Source organism: Cavia porcellus, unplaced genomic scaffold, assembly GCF_034190915.1.
Source record: "Cavia porcellus strain 051 isolate PalLab524CR breed Dunkin Hartley unplaced genomic scaffold, mCavPor4.1 scaffold_14, whole genome shotgun sequence".
Lineage (NCBI taxonomy): Eukaryota > Metazoa > Chordata > Mammalia > Rodentia > Caviidae > Cavia > Cavia porcellus.
Genome location: NW_026947497.1, coordinates 657,298 through 676,914, shown reverse-complemented (window position 1 = coordinate 676,914; position 19,617 = coordinate 657,298).

The window sequence follows — 19,617 nt, the reverse complement described above, 5'->3', positions numbered from 1 at the left end:
GGGCAACAGTGACTTCAGTCAGTGGTTCCCTTCCTGAACAGGACTGGTGGAGTGAGTTAGGCCCAGGTCATGTGACCTGGCTGAGACCCAATAGGTTATCTGAGATCAAGTCCCTGCAGCAGTGGTGCACACTAACCACACTAACCCAGTGAAACCTCAGAAGTTTGATTGACAGTGCAGGCCCCATGAGCTTGACTGAGCAAGAGAGGAGGTGGCACAAAGAAGTACAGTGCACACCACAGCAGCCTGACTGATCCCTGTGCCACCGCCTCTGGCACCTCTGGGCCACTGATGAGACCTGTCACCATAGACTCACCAGAGGCTGGAGGAGTGAAGCGACTTGGCACACACTGACTGCCCCCAACCCTGCCCCACTGCCTCTGCCACTGCCCATCCAGAAGGGAGGCAGCACAAAGTCCACCACTACTGTTGATGGCACCGCCACCCAGAGTAGAGGCAGTGCAAAGTAGTACAGTGCAGGCCACACAAGCTTGACTGATCCAAAGGGGATGGGCCAGGATATGCTGTCCCTGCCTGCAACTCACTAACATATGACAGAGGGAAAAGTCATCTAGCCAGCATGCTTCAGAAGAATTGTAACCAACAAAAAAGAAACTGGACCTCCAGGAAGAAGCAAAAAAGATGGGAAGAGGAAGCAACAACAAGTCCCCAGGTCCCAACCCTGATAACATTGACCCAGGATATGTAAATACAAAGGAGAATGAGAACAGCAAACATGCAATATTAGACACAATGCCAGTGGACATAAAGAGATATATTCGGGACCTCATAGACTATTTCAAAAGTGAAATATTTAGCCAAATAAGGCAAGATATAAGAAGATTAATAAAAGAGATTCTATGTACCCTTCAAGCAGACACAGATGGAAGAAGGGAGGAACTCAAACAAAGGAGAGGACCATTTGATGAAGAATATAAATAATATAGAATACATGAAGCAGACTCAAAGAGATAAACAGGAAATTAAAAACTGTGGAAATATGGCAAATCAGCTTGAAAGAAACTAAAGATAGATTATCCAAACTGGAGGCCAATTTTGCAATGTGTGAGTATGAAAGGGAAAGCTTTTTAAAAATAACAAGGAAACAAGCAGTAACAATACAAAGGCTAGAAGATCACAATAGGATCTATAACTTGAGAATACAGAATGTGAATGAAGAAGGTGGGGTATAAAAAAAGGAACTACAAAGTTTTTTCACAGAAATAATTAAGGAAAACTTCCCAAACATAGGAAAAGGAAATGATATTCTGCTATCTGAGGCTTACAGAACTCCAGCCACTTACAACCAAAACAGAGCTACACCCAGACATATAATAATCAAAATCCCAGAAATTCAATATAAGAACAGAATATTAAAAGCTGTTAGAGACAAGAAACAGATCACCTACAGAGGAAGGCCCATCAGAATAACAACAGATTCTTGACACAAACAATTAAGTCAAGAAGAGCCAGGAGTGAAATATTACAAGCCCTGAAAGAAAATAACCTCCAGCCCAGATTGATAAACCCTAATAAAATATCTCTAGAAATTAATGGAGAAACAAGATGCTTCCAAGACAAAGAGGAACTTGGGAAATTCACAACCATCAATCCAACTCTACAGAGAATACTTCAGGGCATTCTAGAGAGAGAGAAATGTACTAGGATTCCAGGAACAGTGGTAGAGAGGCCTCAATGAATGGAGCAGAAAAAGAATGAAGAAGAGAAGCAGACAACTGATGGCAAAAAGGAGCATAACAGAAACGAGACAAAGAAGATTTTATTCAAAACTGATATGATTAATAGTATCAAGTCTGAGAGTATAGGCAACTACATTGAAGATGACAAACCTCTTCAATACACATTCTGGTTTGATAACTGCCGGTTTTTGAAGTTCTATACTATATACAAAATTGTCTTTTTATTAATACTGTTATGCACTGATATATTCCATTATACTATGTCTGATGATATAGTCAATTCTATTAGAGATAACAAGAGACAACACAGGAACCATGTAGAACTCTTTGTCCAATGGTCTTATATGTTTATTTTATTTCACGTGTTTACAGGAATACATTTTGTTTTTCCTTGCTTTGTTTTGTTTCTCCCTCTAATATAGAAAGGATAGAAATAGACATTAAGATTCATGCATGTGTAGAGTCTATAAAAAGTTTATGAGAATTGGTATTATGACATATTATGAAATGAACAGATATTTTGAAGAAAAAGAGACACTGAAATATCCAGTGCTGATCCTGGAGTGTCATAATGTGAAACCCAGCAATAGTATTATTCTTTGTCCAGAGTCATATTAGCCTGCTTGTGTTTATTAAATCTCAACATAATTGAAGATATGGGTAACTGCATATATGTTTAAGTGTATAGTATTGATAACCATATTTCTAAGGTTTGTTGGATAGCTGAATAGAACTGGTTGTAATCTCACTGTTTGAATCCCCACATTATATGCTCCTCCATAGTATCTTGAATAACTATTTGTAAGAAGACAATCTGTAATATTTACCTAGTGATTTCTTACTGTTTATTTCTTTCTCTCAACCTATGTATTATTTCTACCTATTTTCTGTCTTGTTTAGTCTTTCTTTAAATAAAAATTTAAAAACATAAAGGAAAGATCTTTTAAAAATAATAAGGAATCAGTAAATAGCAATTCAACAGTTGAAAGATGATGCAAAAAAATAAAAGGTTGATAGGTGTAAATGAAAATGATGCAAACAAAAATGACATCAAGATTCTTTACAGAAGTAATCTTCAAAATATTCCCCCAAAATGCACAATTAAACTGACATGTAGATAAGTAAAACATATATAACACCAATTAGACATAACCAAAATAAATCTGCACCCAGACATATAAAAATCAGCACCCCAGAAATTCAACATAAGAACAGAATATTAAAAGCTGTCAGAGAGAAGAAACAGATCACCTATAACGAAGAGCCCATCAGAATCACAGCAGACTTTTCAACACCATGGAATGAAGTGTTTTAAATCTTAAATGACATCTAACCTGGATTGATGTAATCTAAAAAACTGTCCTTCAAAATGGAGGGAGAAGTAAGATACTTCTACCACAAAGAATATCTGAAAACTTCCTGGCTACCAAACTAACCAAGGAAAGAACACTGAAAGTTATTCTAAATAGATATTAAAATAACTAAAACTTTGAGAACATCAACAAAAGAAAAAAAACACTAAGCAATGAAAACACTTAAACAGAGAAGAAAATTAAAGAACCAACTGCAAAAAGATAACAATGCAAAAATGATCTAATATATATCAGTTATAACCATTAATGTAAATGTCCTGAATGTACCAATGAAAAGAAACAGACTGGTAGAATGGATCAAGAAATAACATCCAACCATATACTTTATACAAGAAACACATCAAATTTTAAGTGAAATTCATAGACTTAAAGTCAAAGGATGGAAAACAATACTTTATACAACAGGAACACTCCCCTTGCAAACAAAACAAAACAAAGCAGAGATAGCTATTCCATTTGCAGACAAAATGAACTACGAAGTAGAAATGATCAAAAGAGAGAAAGAAGGTCACTACATAATTGTTAGTAGAAAACTTCAAGAGGAAAAGATAATAATCTTAAATATATATGCAACAAATATGAGAGAACCAAGCAATATAAAATAAATATTAATAGAAATGAAAAGTCAAATAATCAATAACACAATTATACTGGTAGAACTTACTACACCACTGACACATAGACAGATCAACTAGTCAGCAAAGAAATAACAGAACTGAACTGACATGAAAAAATGGTTTTAGTTGATGTGTACAGAATATCACACACAACATCAGAATATACATTCTTATCAGCTGTATATGAGACATTACGTAAAATAGATCATATAATAGCCAATAGAATATGCATAAGTAAATGTAAAAGAAACAAAATTATCCCATGTGTTGTAGTCAGGTGCTGTTCAGAGAACAATTAAAATCAGGATAAGGAGTTATAATATTGCTTTATGATGGTCACCCAGAGTTAACACAAGAAACTGTAGGAAATCTATCCACAACAACCAAGACATAGACTATTTAATCAAGGGCCTAAATCCCACAACAATGTCCCATATGAGTCCCGGTGAAGATCCAGAGCTCATGAAAGTGCCTCCCACGAGTCCAACTGGAGGTCTAGAGCCAACAAGAAGGACATACATCAGTCTCTTGCATGGATCCATGCTGAGAAGGCCCAAAGGTCAACGGTGGAAGCCAAGAAGTCTATGCCAGCAGGGTGAAGGAACTGTGCTGGTAGGTTGTGATTTCTACCCTGGAGCCAAGAAGTCACACTCACACCAAAGACCAGAAGTGTCCTGAAAAGCACCACAGCTGTCCTCAGTAACATAGAGGCCCTGAGATTCTCCAATGAGAAGCATAGCTGAGTACATGACAGGAAGCCAGCATGATGAGTTCATCCTGGAGACCAAGTGGCACACATTTTCCCCTCCAGAGCCAGGAAGCAATGCTTGATGTGAGGACCAGAGCTTCTCCAGGACAACCTAATGGCTCAAACAACAACACACAGGAAAACCCACAATGACTCAGTGCAATAACCCTTCAATGCATCTGTTTCTCCTTCTCCACTTCTCTATTTATGCTGGCAACTTTCCTCAGGTGGGATATCTATACTCAGCACCATGCTGATGTAATCCAGCTGGCATTAAGTTCACCTAAGTTATTAATACATAACACCATATGTATTATCTGATCGTAGTGGCAAGAAACTAGAAATTAATGACAAAACCCTACAGAAACACTATAAAAACATTGAAATTAAATAATACTCTGATGATCAATGGGTCACAGAAGATATTAACAAAAATTAAACAATACTTAAAAGCAAATGAAAATACAAACAAACTTGCCTGAACCTGGAGGCTGCTATGAAAGCAGTACTCAAAGGGAAATTTATTGTAGTGAACTCCCAAATCAGGAAAACTAAATGAACACAAATAAACAATATGATGCTACATCTCACACATATAAAAAAGAAGAGCAAGTCAAGCCAAAAGAAGTGAGGAAATTATAAAAGTCATAGCAGAAATTATTGCAATAGAGACTAAGAATACAATACAAACAATTAATATATCAGAGTTTGTCCTTTGAAAGAATAAATAAAATTGATAGGCCCTTATCCACCCACATATAAAAAGGAAAGAAAATACTCAAATTCAAGCAATAAAGAATGAAAAAGATAAAATCACTACAGATCCTATGAAATACAGAAAATCATCAATATTGACTTCAAAAATCTTTACTTTCATAGGTTTGATAACACAGAAGAAATTGACAAGTTCCTAGAAACATATGAATTTCCAAAGCTGGATAAAGAAGATGTAAATTGGGGCTGGAGTAGCTCAGTGGCCTAAGCATCTGCCTTGCAAGCAGGCAGTCCTGAGTTTGATTCCCCAGTACAGATAAAAAGAGAAAAACAAAAAACAAAACAAAACAAACAAACAACAAAAAAGAAGATGTAAATTGTTGAATAACCCAATTTCAATTAATGAAATTGAAAATATAATTAAAACCTTACCAACAAAGAAAAGCCCAGGTCCCGATGGATTCACTGCTGAACTCTACAAGGAATTCAAGGAAACCTTAATTCCAACAATCCTCAAACTGCAGTGAAACTGAAAATGAAGTTGTTCCTCCTAAATAATTCTTGGAATCATATGTTACCCTGATATTATTGCAATAGAGACTAATAGAGACTATTATTGCAACCAGAGAAAAATCCAACCAAAAAGAGAACTATATTCCAATCTTCTTAATGTACATAGAGGCAAAAATCCACAATAAAATACTGGCAAACAAAATGCAGCAAATCATCAAGAAGATTACACACCACTACCAGGTGGGATTCATCCCAAGAATGCATAGATGATTCATCATACATAAATTAATAAATATAATACACCATGTTAATAGAGATAAAGAGAAGAATTACATGATCATTTCAATAGGTGCAGAAAAAAAGGTTTTGAAAAGTGCAACACTTGTTCATTATAAGAACCCTACAGAAAATTGGAATAGACAGTCTTTACCTCAATCTGATACAAGTCATCTAGGACAAACTAACAGCCACAACCATATTAAATGGTCACAAAATGAAAACTTTCACTCTAAAATCAAGAACAAGACAAGAATGTCCATTATCTCCACTCCTATTCAATACAGTGTTGGAAATGTTTCCCAAAGCAAATGAACAAGAGGGAAAAAAGGAATAAGGATAAAAAAAGAAAAATAGTTATATTTTCATTATTTTCAGATGATATGATCCACGATATAAAAGACCCAAAAGTTCATTGAAAGACTTCTTTGTATAATAACCAATTCAGCAGTGTAACTAGATACAGAATCAACCCTCAAAACTCAATGGTTCTCTTGTAAAAAATCAACAAACTCACTAAGAGAGAAATAAGAGAAGTCACACCCTTCATAATAGCATTCAAAGAAATGAAATACTTAGAAGTCAATCTAACAAAGGAAAGAAAAGATCTATTCAAGAAAAATTACAATAAGCTGAAAAAAAATCAAAAAGGAACTCAAAAAAATGGAAAGACATTCCTCGTTCATGGTAGGAAGAACAAAAATTGCGAAAATGTCCATTCTCCAAAATTTTTTTACAGATTTAATCAATTCCAATCAAACTAACATAGCATATCTCACAAATCCAGAGAAAGCATTCCTAAAATTCATCTGTATCCAGAAGAGACATAGAATAGCAAAGAAAATTCTGGGCAACAAAGGCAAGGCAGAGACATCACAGTCCCAGATGAAGATATGCTACAAAGCTACTATGATAAAATCAGCATGGTACTGGAATAAAAACAGACCTGAACATCAATGGAGTAGATTAGAAGATACAACTGCAAACACATTCATCCACCTTATCTTTGACAAAGGGGACAAACATATTCACTAGAAGAAAGATAGACTCTTTAATATGTTGTGCTGGAAAAGCTGGCTTTCCATATTGCATAGGCTGAAACAAGAATTTGAATTTAGTTTAGTGCATGGTGGTAGGTATATTAAAACAGAAACACTAAATATTCAGGAAGACAAACTAGGTAGAAATCTTGAAGACATATGAGTAGGCATAGAATCCATGCACAAACATCAAATTGCACATGAAATATTTCTTAGAATCAATAACTGGTATCTCATATTATTAAAAAGTTTGCATGTCAAGATAAATCATAATGAAACATAATGAAAAGTAAACTCACAATAGAGAAATATTTCTTAGTCACTTGTCTCTCAGACAAAGGACTCTATCTAGAACATATAAAGAATTTTAAAACATCAGACCCCCAAAATTCAAGGACCAAATCCAAAATGGGCATCTGAGATGAATACACACTTCTCACCTGAAGAAATACAAATGGTAAATAAATACATGAAAAAGTGTTCAACATCATTGGTCATTAGAGAAATACAAATGAAAATCACCCTGAGATTCCACCTCACTACAGAAAAAAATGGCCAGGCTCAAGAAAACCACCATAACATATTGAAGAGGCTGTGGGGATAAAGGAACACTTCTGCTCCATTGGTGAGATGGAGTATAGTCTGGTGCAACCACTGTGGAAATCAGTCTGGAAACTTCTCAAAAAGTGGGATTAGAAGTCCCATTTGATTCCATTATTTCATTTGAGCATTTTCCCAGATTTGAAAACTTTGTACCACAGTGATATATGGGCACCCATGTTTATAGAAACAAAATTTGTAATAGCCAAGTGTTGTAAACAACCTAAATGTCCATCAGCTGTGGAATAGATCAAACCAATATGGTGTTTTTATCCCATGAAATTCTACTCAGCTATAAAAAGAATCATATTGTAGCATTCATATGTAAATGAATGTGTCAAGACAATACTCAGAAGTGAGATAAATCAAACTCACATATGTAAATATTGTAGTCTCTCTAGTGTAAAAAGCTGAAAGAATAAATAGGATATAAAATCTTCAATAAATATTGAGAAAGGGTAAGAAACTGCTCAAAGGGGAAAAATAACTCAAGGAAAAAGAGAAAAGAAGGAGGGAAAGAGAAAAAGATGTAAATTTGTATGTACACTCTTTAAGATAACTAAGATGATCGTGCTACTAATTCTGTTAGTTCTTAGAACAAAAAAGTTAACATTCATAGGATTAAATCAATTTTGTGTGCTTATAGCTGGTAAGTTGGGTAACTCTTGAAGATAGCTATGAAAATAGCAACCTAAGCTCCTACAATCTTATTTTGAAAGCCTATATTTTCCTTGTTTTGGGCTCTTAGTTATGATTATTTATTTGTCTCTTTTGTTTCGTATTTTAAAGTTTTTTTTTTATTTTGTTTTGTTTTTAACTCTTAATACAGAAAGGACTGATGTACATGTGTGGACTTACGTATGTCTAAAACTCCTCCTAAAGAATTTACAAGCATTGATTTTATTACATATGAAGGTATTGACAGCTACTTTGAAGAAAATGAGAGTTTATAGTAGCCATACTGATTTCCTATCATCTTGATGTGAAGTCCAGTAAAGTGTTTATTCTTTGTTTTGAGTGGTTTTTGTCTGTTTCGTATTATGTAATTTCAATATGTGTGAAGATATGGAAAGCAATTTTTAAAATAACAATGGACATTATGGTAGCCATTAATTTTCCTACAGTCTGATTGTGAAGTTCTGTAATGCTTTTTACATTCTTATGTTTGATCGGTTTTACACTTTTTTTTATCTTATTTGAACTCATTGCCTGTGAAGATATGGACAATTATTTCAAAGAAAATGAGACATTATGGTAACCACTATTGATTCCCTGCTGTCTTGTTTTGAATCCTGTGTTGATTGCATTGTTTTGTTCTAATCTATTTTGACTTATTTCATTCTCTTTAAAAACTAAAATACATCAATACAGACCAGAGACAATCCTTCCTTCAGCAGCACCAACAAAAAGCAGGGGGTGATGGGGATCCACTGAACCCCAGGAAAGATCTCAAAAGCAGGTGCAGAAAGAGGAAGCTGTGGAAGGAGGACTACATGTCATGCTCTGTGGTTTCCTCAAGGTCTTAATATCATACGATCTGAGGGGATGCTACAACACAAAACCTGAAGATGACTTATAAAGAAACAGAGTTCCAAGTAAACATTTTCACAAATTTAATGGCATAACTGTATATTTACATAATTACTTTGGTTATTTCCCAAATAGGAATTTTACTAGGTAGAGAATAGAAATTGCACAGATATTTGTAAATTTCTGAGATTAGATTTTCTTTGATTGCCAAGTAATTATGATATAATAATGAATCCTATAATTTTATCCTCATGGCAAGCAGTTTTCTAATAATTGTAGTTGAAATAAATGCTTTAGATTAGGGGAATAAGTTCTTCATATCACTCTCCATATGGTCTACGACACCTAGCTCTGTATTCTCCTAGGCCAATTCATGAGGCTTTGCCCTAAAATCAACACCAGCACCGTATAGAGCACTGTGCTCAGGGGACAGAGAAATAGGTGCTACTTGACTGTACTCAGACAGATGTCAGGGATCTCTTTCTGTTCATAGGAGATGAACAGGAGTAGGGACTACACTTATTTTGTGGAATTTAGAAGTAAGGATTGATAAAAACTTTTGTGGAATTTAGAAGTAAGGATTGATAAAATATATGGTAACTAACACTGTAACTTTTGCATATCTCTCTCTCTCTCTCTCTCTCTCTCTCTCTCTCTCTCTCTCTTCTGTATGTCTCTGTCAGTGTGTGTGTTTCATCTTGCATCTACAAGTCCTTCTAAAGTTTCATGGTTTCAAAGCTGGGCTATTCAAAGGTCCATGGACATATAGTCATGTGAACGTGTATTGATGGAGTGTTCTAATGAAATAGGCTTACCATATTTCTGGATGTAGGTAATACAGACTCCAGCCTGGTGACACCAACAAATAGGCCCATGCTTTTAATAGAATATTAAAAAAAGGATGAAAGTCGAGCTCAATTATACCATCCTGTAAAATCATGGAAAGTATTTCTGTTGCCATGTCCTTTGATCATGCTATCCTGGCTTGGAGCCAATAGATTACATACTTCAATATTTATAAGCTCCTTTAATTTGTGGGATTTCAGCATTTTTTCTCATCATCCAGTGTTGGAGATCACTATGAAGCGACTCTGAGCAGGATATGAATTTTACTAATTGGCTTTTTATGTTTATCTATGAGTCTGTCCTAGGCCTCGGCCCCTTGCCTGGCAATGGGAGCTGATTCATAGTAAGTGAACCCCTATGAATCACTGGCCCTGGCTGAGGACTGTAGTGGCCTGTGAGGCCAGAGATACCTCAAAGAACAGGATAAGGGCACAGCTGTGGACACTTGGCTTCAACTGCAATTAACAAGAAAGACTGCAGCTGCAGAAATTACTCCTAAAGCCACACTTTTACCGTGTCTTCATGATAAGCCAGTGCTACTAAATTGACTTGATTCATTACTTGGAGACATTCTTGACATGACTCCCAACATCCTGATCATTGCTTGCACTTTCCTCAGTTTCCCCACCCATTGTTGTTGGACCTAATAAATACAGTGGGTTGTTCATAGAAGTCTTTGCCCTAGTCTACAAAATCTCGAGCTCAGTTAAAGGGTTCTGACCCTTCTGGAGCCCTAAAACCATACAATTTTTCTCTTTTTAATTAAACCACCATGGTACACTTGTTTGGGAGATCAGAGACCTAGATCAGGACCCAATAAATCAGAAAGTAACCAAGACAGATTTTCTGCTAAATGTGTGGTTGTGGTTGTGACTGTACCTGACAATGAAGTTTATCAGTCTTACAAACTGAAGAATATTTTGGAAAGGCTTGCAAATGCCTTCTGAAGAAGCAACCCTGGAATGACATAGATTGAACTTGATGGGAACACTGGGTGTGGTGGTGTAGGCCTCTAAACTCAGCACTGGGGAGGTTGAGGCAGGAGGATTGTGTTATGTTTGAGGGAAGTCTGGGGTATATAGGGAGTTCAAGGTCAGTTTGGACTTCATAAGAAGACTATCTCAAACACACACACACACACACACACACACACAGAGTACTTGATGGGAGATATTGGTCAGAGATCAAAAGTGCAGAATGTTAAAACAAGTGCAGCTATTAAAGGTCAGGCTCAGTAGAATTCAATTAGAAATAAATACTACTTTGCTTGGTGGACCTAAGTATAGGGGTGCACTTCTTTGGAAGAAACTTTGTTGGCATTTTGCTTGTGTCCAGAGAATTCCAGAGACTGAGTTTAAATGTACTGGGGTAATTAATTTGACAGAAACTAATTTTGTAGTGGTAGCATGACTACACTTGGGATTTTAACCACATGTATGCTGTGAATCAAGATCAAATGGCCCAGTGGAACAATTAAGATACTTTTGTTTTAGCCAGAAGGAAAGGTATAGTAAATTTAAAACCTGGAAAATGGAATAGAACCTGCTTGCTAAATATGAATAGGATAATAGAAAATATGGAATGAAGAGAACCAATATCAGGAATTTGCACATTTTGCAATCTCAAATTTCCAAAGCTTTACTTTGAAAAGAGAGTCCCATGTCAGTGGGTACCTTAAGTATGGTGGACCAGAAAATTTGTTCCTTAGAATGAGTTCATAGCTGTTAGAAATCCAAACCCTCAACCACTACAATCGAGAAAGAAGAAAAATTGACTGTTCTTCCACTTAATGATATAGTTGGCATCTTCCACCTGGTTTTGATTTTAGGCACATGTAAAATTCATGACAATTGAAGTCAGCAAGGCTTCCACCCAGATTTCAGAAGAATGTCTTGGATAGCAGACAGTATAGTTATGAGAGGGTAGTGTTTGGATCTGTGAGTGTAAACCTGAAGGTTCACTGGAGGTCGCAGAATGTTGGAGGAGGCAGAAACAGCATTTTTTCTGAAGAAAGTAACAAAGAGTGAGCAAAACTGCCACTACAAGGAAACCATGGGAGCTAAAATCACACTCGTTACTGTAGAGACACAGAAGTCAAGCCCTTTGGAGTTCACAACTTGCCCCTGATTGCGCCAGAAACTAGATGTGAACAAATGGGATTTAAAGTTTTCCCTACTGGGTATTAGACATGATTTAGTCCCATTCTTTTCTTTTCTCTATTTGTATCTTTTTGAAATGTTTATGTTGAGCTATTGTATGTTGGAAGTGTTCTTAAAAGGGCCTTCTTCTTAAATTTCATAGGCTAATTTGGATTTACGCATTGAGCAGTGCTGAAAATATTAGGCTTTTGGCAATTCTTATAAGTGAACTAAGTACATTTGCATAAATTGTTGAACATGAGTACTTTGGAGATCATGGATTAAAATGTTATGTTTGGATCTAAATGCCTCCCAATACCTTATGCTTGCATATGTGGGCTATACAGCTTTTCATGGTCAAAGGTGTGAGAAAAATGAGTTAAAGTCGTGTGCTAACTAAGCGGATTTGTCACAGTTCTGGGTGTGAATAATGGCAGGGCCACATTGGATCTGAGTGGCACCAACAAATGGACTTAAGTCCTGGATCTATTATAAAGGGATAGTTGAAAATCATGGTAGATTTACTTCCATGCTTGCCTTTATGACAAGCACTGTGCTGTTTCCAGCAATAATTAATCCATTTTGCCTTACATTAGCAAGGCATAAGAGTGCCAGTTGTTCACATTCTCCATACTTGATGATCCACAGTGTCCCCCCCCCCCAACCCATAATACCACTTCTGGGTGAAGTGGTTACCATTACAATTTCATGTTTCCTAAGTGAACAATGATGAACCAAATTCCCTGTAAAAGATAGCACTAAGGATCACTGAATGGTACTGTGTGAAGTGAAAACTCTTCTGTGCAGAATAGGACCAAATGACATTGTGAATATTCCACAGACAAAATGGGAAAAATGCTTTGCCAATGATTCTTCTGAAGTAGATTCATTTCTGGGATACATAACTAACACAAGAAGAGCTGAGACACAAACAATAAATGCTTCAATCAAAATGAACAAAGAAAGCAAATGTCTGACAAACAAAAGTTCTAATGGCCAATAAGTATAATGGAAAATCATCATTGCAAGTCTTTAGGGAAAATAAAATTAAAAAAAAATCTCTTAGATTCTATGCTACCCCAGTAAGAATATTATAAAGGACATAAAAAGTGAAAGATGCTGGTGACAATATGTCAAAAAAGGAAGTCTTTTACACTGTTAGTGAACATGTCAATTAGTAAAACCACCACGGAATCTGTTATGGAGATTCTTCAAAAAAATTCAAATGGCAATTGCCTGTGATACAGCTGTGGGTCTCCTGGGTATTTTTCTTTTGGGGAAGTCATCAGACTAATACCCATGTTAATAGCAGCAGAATTCACAATATTTAAACAATGGAAACAGCCTAGAGGCAACTCAAAAGCTATAGGCATAAAATAAGGAATACACACCAAATAGAATTTTACTTCACCACCCTAAGGAATATATTCATGTTATTTTTAGGAAAATCTATTATATTGATACCAAATGTTATGTAAAATGAGACACAGAAAGTTAAAGATAATGATTTCATGGTTTCTTTTATTATGGAAAACGTTAGATGTAAATAATTTAAAGAATGCAATAAATAATTCAAAGAATACAGTAAAAGAGAGTTCATAGGAAAAAAGAGATGTCAGCTGTTTTGAGAACTGGAAGGGGAATATTTGAAAGGGGAGAAGGGAAGTTGGCAGATAAAGGGGAATAAAAATGATTAAAATATATTTTAACTCCCCCAAACAAATGTGATTATGTATCACAAGCATATGAACTAAACATATTCCTAATCCTTCCTGCATCCCCATGACATCTTCTCACCCTAATATTTTCTCCAATGCACAAATTCCAAATAAAATCAACACACATATGTAGTGAATCAGTTTCTAGCACATGAATACTGGTGAGTCACATTCAAATCATAGAAATTTACAAAAGTTGTTGGTGTTTAATTTTGACAAAAGGATATTTTGTTCCTTGTGTTTCATTATCTTAAGGATTCATTAACAAAACTATTTGAATGAACTCACATTTACATACTTGAAGTCTGATGTATATGCATGACACAAAGTCGTATGTACAGTGAAATAGAGGTACAAGTCCTTTGCATGAGAACTTTCAGTTGTCTGAGTCTATAAGTTCACTTGAATCAGTGTTCAAACTCACCACAATGGAATGTCTTGTTTTCCTTTGATGTCATAAAACCTGGATGGCATTGGAGATGATTGATTCAGAAAAAAATTCTTATTTTGCTTAAATGCTTGAAATAATTATTTAGAAATTAAGATAATTAAATTTCAGCAACTTATTGTTATATTGGATTTTTAAAAATCTATTAATTTAACATAGTTTCACCTATTTACATATTAAAACCACTTAAGCTATATATATGCATACATATATAAATTTATTTAACCTATCATACTATGGAAAATATATTTTACAAAAATTATGGAAAACAATAAAATACTATACCAAAAGTAGTTCTGTTACATTGGATGAAGGAAACAGAATGAGAGCAGAGATGAAAGAAAATTTATTTTAATCATTATAATACATTGCTTTATAGTAAAAAAACATATATTCTAAAACTACTTCACAGTGTGGGTGATGAAATATGGTCATTGATGTCATTTATATACCCATAGATATATATTTGTTTCTTTATGTATGTGTGTGTACTTTATGACCAACTGATAATCTTACTTTCAGAAGTTTACCTGCATGACTGGAGGATGTTTATGTAGGTGAGATAAGGCAGAAGCAAAATAATAAAATATAATTGTGATGAATATGATGAAATTAACCTATTTTGAATTTGATGAAATGTCACAAGAAAATGTGGAACTCAATACTGTCAATACTCAATACTCAGTACTGTCAGTTCAATAAGATGTCTGGTTCAAGTACTATGAAATGTGGAATCTAAAAGTATTTGCACATGACCCAGATTCACATCATGCTCATGACTCATTTTCCATGTTGTGATGTCTCTCTAACTTTATTCATCTTTAAAATAGCAATGAAGTTGGACAAAATAGTGATGCAATGATGTACAACCTGGTGAGCTAATGAACTGTGTAACATAATTCAGTTTGTCAGTTTGGGCTTAAAATTTATAAAGATCATATAGTCAAAGTGATATCATCATCTATTTTATCTAAATTTATGAGATACTGAATCACAAAATTAATAGTATTGCTAAGTTATTTTAGAAGCATGTGGTTCAAAACTTGAGTCAGTTATTAAACTTTTTAGCCACTAAAATTTGAGTCTTTACATATGAATATTATCTTAATGGAATTAAATCCAAAAACTTCTACATTCAATATTTTTAGTATGATTATTTTCTCTTCCCTTTTTCCATATTTTTGAATTATTTTTAACAAAAAGGAGTTATTTGTGTGATATATTGACATTAAAAATACAGATATTACCACAGTTTAATTTTTGTATATTACAGTGGGCTTAGGTATACTTTACATTAATTAAATAGTGAAAACCATGATTTTGGTGAATTCCACTACACTGATCTTGAGGCTGACTTTTCCACTCAATCATAACAAAAATTTGGCTCAATCAGTGTAAGAGCATATTGAAAGGACTCACATACATATGACAGAATGACTCTGATTTTTGTAGCATTTAATAACCTAGGAACATCTGTTAAAATCAATGTGAAATAACATGCTTCAGTGAAATTCAAATACACAGAAAATGTCCAATATTTTGGATTCAGCATTTTATCATTAAGTTTGCAAAGGTGGGGAAAAAGATGTTATAGCCATGGAAAATTTGCTATAGAGTTGGACCTTCTTGTACCTGAATCATTTCACCTTTCTAACTACTTACTCAGCTAATAAGAATCAGAGACAAAATTTAACCTAAACAGACCAGAGCTTTGTTTTGCAAGTTGTATACCCAACATCCCCAGCCAGTGAAATAAGGCAAAGCATGATTTTTACTATGTATGAATTTTTGAAAAAAATATTAACTAGAAGATGATTAGAAATACACAGTGATCTAAATCACCTGCTAGATTACATAAATAGCAAAAGGTGTGCTGATTGTCTTTGTTTTATAGTAACACGTTTCCTTCCTGAGAGTTAATAGGATCAATGTATTCTTGCCTTATTTTTTGTAGATTCCTAATTGCTCGTCATTTGAACTGGAAAATCACCTTCCATTTAGCAAATCAAAGCATATTCTTATTTAGATCATCCTTCTTTATTCTCACAAATATAAGTGGAAGTTTTAAATTTTGTTTCTTACTAGAAAGTGTTCATTTTATGTATTTCTGAGACATCTTCATAAACCAGAGTTCAATGAATACACTCTATTTACCTATGCAGTAAACAATAATTAAAAGAACTTGCACGGTATATTTAAAAGTAGAAATACATAATACAAAAAACATTGATTGTAACTTTTTAGCTCTCTAAAATTGACACCAAGTGACCTGAATATTTCTCTTATTATGGAAGAGCAAATTTGACTTTAGCTCTATGGTGAATGGCTTATTTAGACTGTTTTCATTCTCTTACTCTCTGGACAATAAAACCCATAGGAGATGGTCCAAGGGTAATATTCCCCAACTACCATGTAGGTAATGTAACTTTGTGGTGAAAACAGAAAACTTTTTTCTAAAAACAAGATAAATTCCAGTAGAAAATCTTTCTACATGTTGAAATTTCCAAAATGAATTGGAGGTACTTGGCATGTAATTAAAATAATGTCTTAGAAAATGTGTTTTAAAATGTTGTAATTTTTGTTAAGGAATTTCAAGACCAGAGAAAATATGACACAGATTTGATATTAGGCGATAGCTTCACATCTTTGAAGTTCAGGTTCCTCAGAGTGACCAGATGAGTAATTTTCTATTGCTACAAATGAGAGATCAGGGTGAATAGCAGCAATGTCACACCACCATTGGTTTCTCCTATGGGACAGAGCATAGGAGGGCGCAATAATTACACTGCATGACACTTTCACTGTGCTCAAATTATAAACTGCAGTTTGGAGGAAACAAAGTGAGAAATTGTGCTAATTGGGGGTTATTACTCAAATATTTAGAAAACCAAAAATGCTGCGTGTTTGGAAGCGGTAAGAAATTTAAAACTTACACTTCACGAGACCTAATTCTGCTCATGTTGAATATAAAATTTACTCAGAAGAAGTAAAATACACATAAGTGCATATGTGTCTACCCACCCACCCATCTGTCCATCCATCCAACCCTCCATCTGTTCACTCACAGAGACATAGTCAATAAGAACAGAGAAACAGACAGAAAAAACCCACTCAAGTGCCTGTTGGTTCATGATATACTAAACATGGTAGAAGCGAAATGTAGTAAAGGTTTGCTTCCACAGATACACTTGATGTGAGAAAAGTTTCCAACAAAAAATTTTGAAAATTATTCATCATATGTGATTTGAAACTTAAAGTAGTATTATGATTTGTATATATAATTTAATCAGAAATTCATTAAAGCTTTTACTATGTGCAAACAAAGTTGGAAACTAATATGAGGTAGTAACAACACCATGAAGAGAAGCAAATATGAGAAAGGGATAAAACATCACATGAGGGTGTAGGAATATTACAGGGAGGTTGTGTAATGCACCTCAGTGGAGATGAGACACTTGAGCCAAGGCATAATGAAGCATTAAAACATTAAAATGATATTTCTTAGTAGTGGATCTCACTTAAAAATGTACAGACAATGAATACAACCAGACATCAAAGTGTATAAATCAAGAATAATAAAGAGAATCAAGGAATAACATAAAAATGAATGAAATAGGCAAGTCAAGCAACAACAAACAAACAAAAAACCCTTACCAAAACAAAACGAAAAACACTGTTTATTCCCATAACGTCACTAAAACATTTTGTCAAAGACAAGGCTGGAAAAAAATCATCAGCAGAGTACTTGCAAATTCAAAGTAAAAGGACATTTAAAAAGTTACTGGCTATAATACAGTGGAATTCTTTTCAGTAATGCAAGAATGGCTAAGAAAATAAAATAAATATAATATGTCATATTAACTGAATGAAGAAAAATCATGTGGTCATATTAATAAATAAAACAATTTGATAAAATTGAAAATTTCTTAATGATAAAATGTTGAAATATTGTTTGTAGAAGTAGACTATCTCAATCGATATAATACATCAAAAATTAAAATTACTTTGAATGGGGAAGAAGAACTAAACAAACTCTAAGATCTAAAACAAAACAAATAGAGCCCCTTCCACCTTTTTTACTTGGCAGTACTGGAAGCCTTATGCAGAATATGCAGATAACAGAAAGAGAAAAGTTATCCCAGTCAAGAAAGAAAATGTGAAATTGTCATTGTTTACAGTGTAGTATCATATGTGTAGAAAACCCCAAAACCCCATGAAAAAGTACTAGAATAAATCAATTAACAGACTAAAGTTACAAATCATATATATATATGGCTTTGCTATACATTGGGAATGAATTAACTGAAAGAAAAAACAAGGCAACAATCACATTTTAAATAACTACAAAAATCATCTAAGAATAAATATAAACAAAAATATCATGACATCTCTAACTAAAATGATGAATTATTGATGAAGGAAATTAAGGGGACACAAAAGTGAAAAGACATCTTATGTCCATGCATTAAAATAATTGCTTTTTTGTTTAGAAAAAAAGAAACAAACTTCCAAAACAGATTTTCAGAGTCACTACAATTCCTATCCAAATGCCTATTAAATTCTTTACACAATTAGGAAAAATCATAAAAATCATATGAGGGACCTCAGCCCAAAGTATCACATAGCAAAAGCCAAGTTGACCAAAAAATGAACAAAGCTGGAAGTGCTGCACAAGCTGGGTTCAAAATACACTGCAAAATTGTAACAATTAAAAAAACATGGCACTGTCATTAAAATAGAAATGAGAAGGGAATTTATATAATAACTCTACCACTGATTTTTCTTTGGCACAGGTGTTTATGCATATGCATTGGGGAAGGGACAGTCTACACAATAGAATGAGGTGTAAAAAACTGTATCTCCAGTGAGCAACCCACCATCCAGGCTCTTTTGGTTCCCTCTTAGACAGAATTTTTTTTTCTCTCAATACATTCTTCGTACTCTTAAACACCATAGCTCCTATAATCCATTCTTCAATTTAAGAGAACACAAACTTGGTGTCCAAAATATGTTTCACTAGTATGAACATTTGGCTTCTATACATATTCTTTTCCGACAGTTTAAAGACATGATGCAACACATTGAGGCTTTCAGTATGTATACACAGTGGGCCTTAAACCTCACTTTGTCTGATATTTTTGTTAAATGAAGAAAATTAATTAGGAAACTCATTCTCCAAAATCCAATGGCATTAGACATTGTAACAGCAACATAAGGAGATACTTGTGCAGTTGTAAAATCTGAATGTTGTGTGTACATTCGTGATCCTACTGCTAATATCTACATTATTTTCTGTAAGTGTGGACAGAAACTGTGGCATGAATTACAGCCCTGCTACCAACTGTGTGACTCTGTC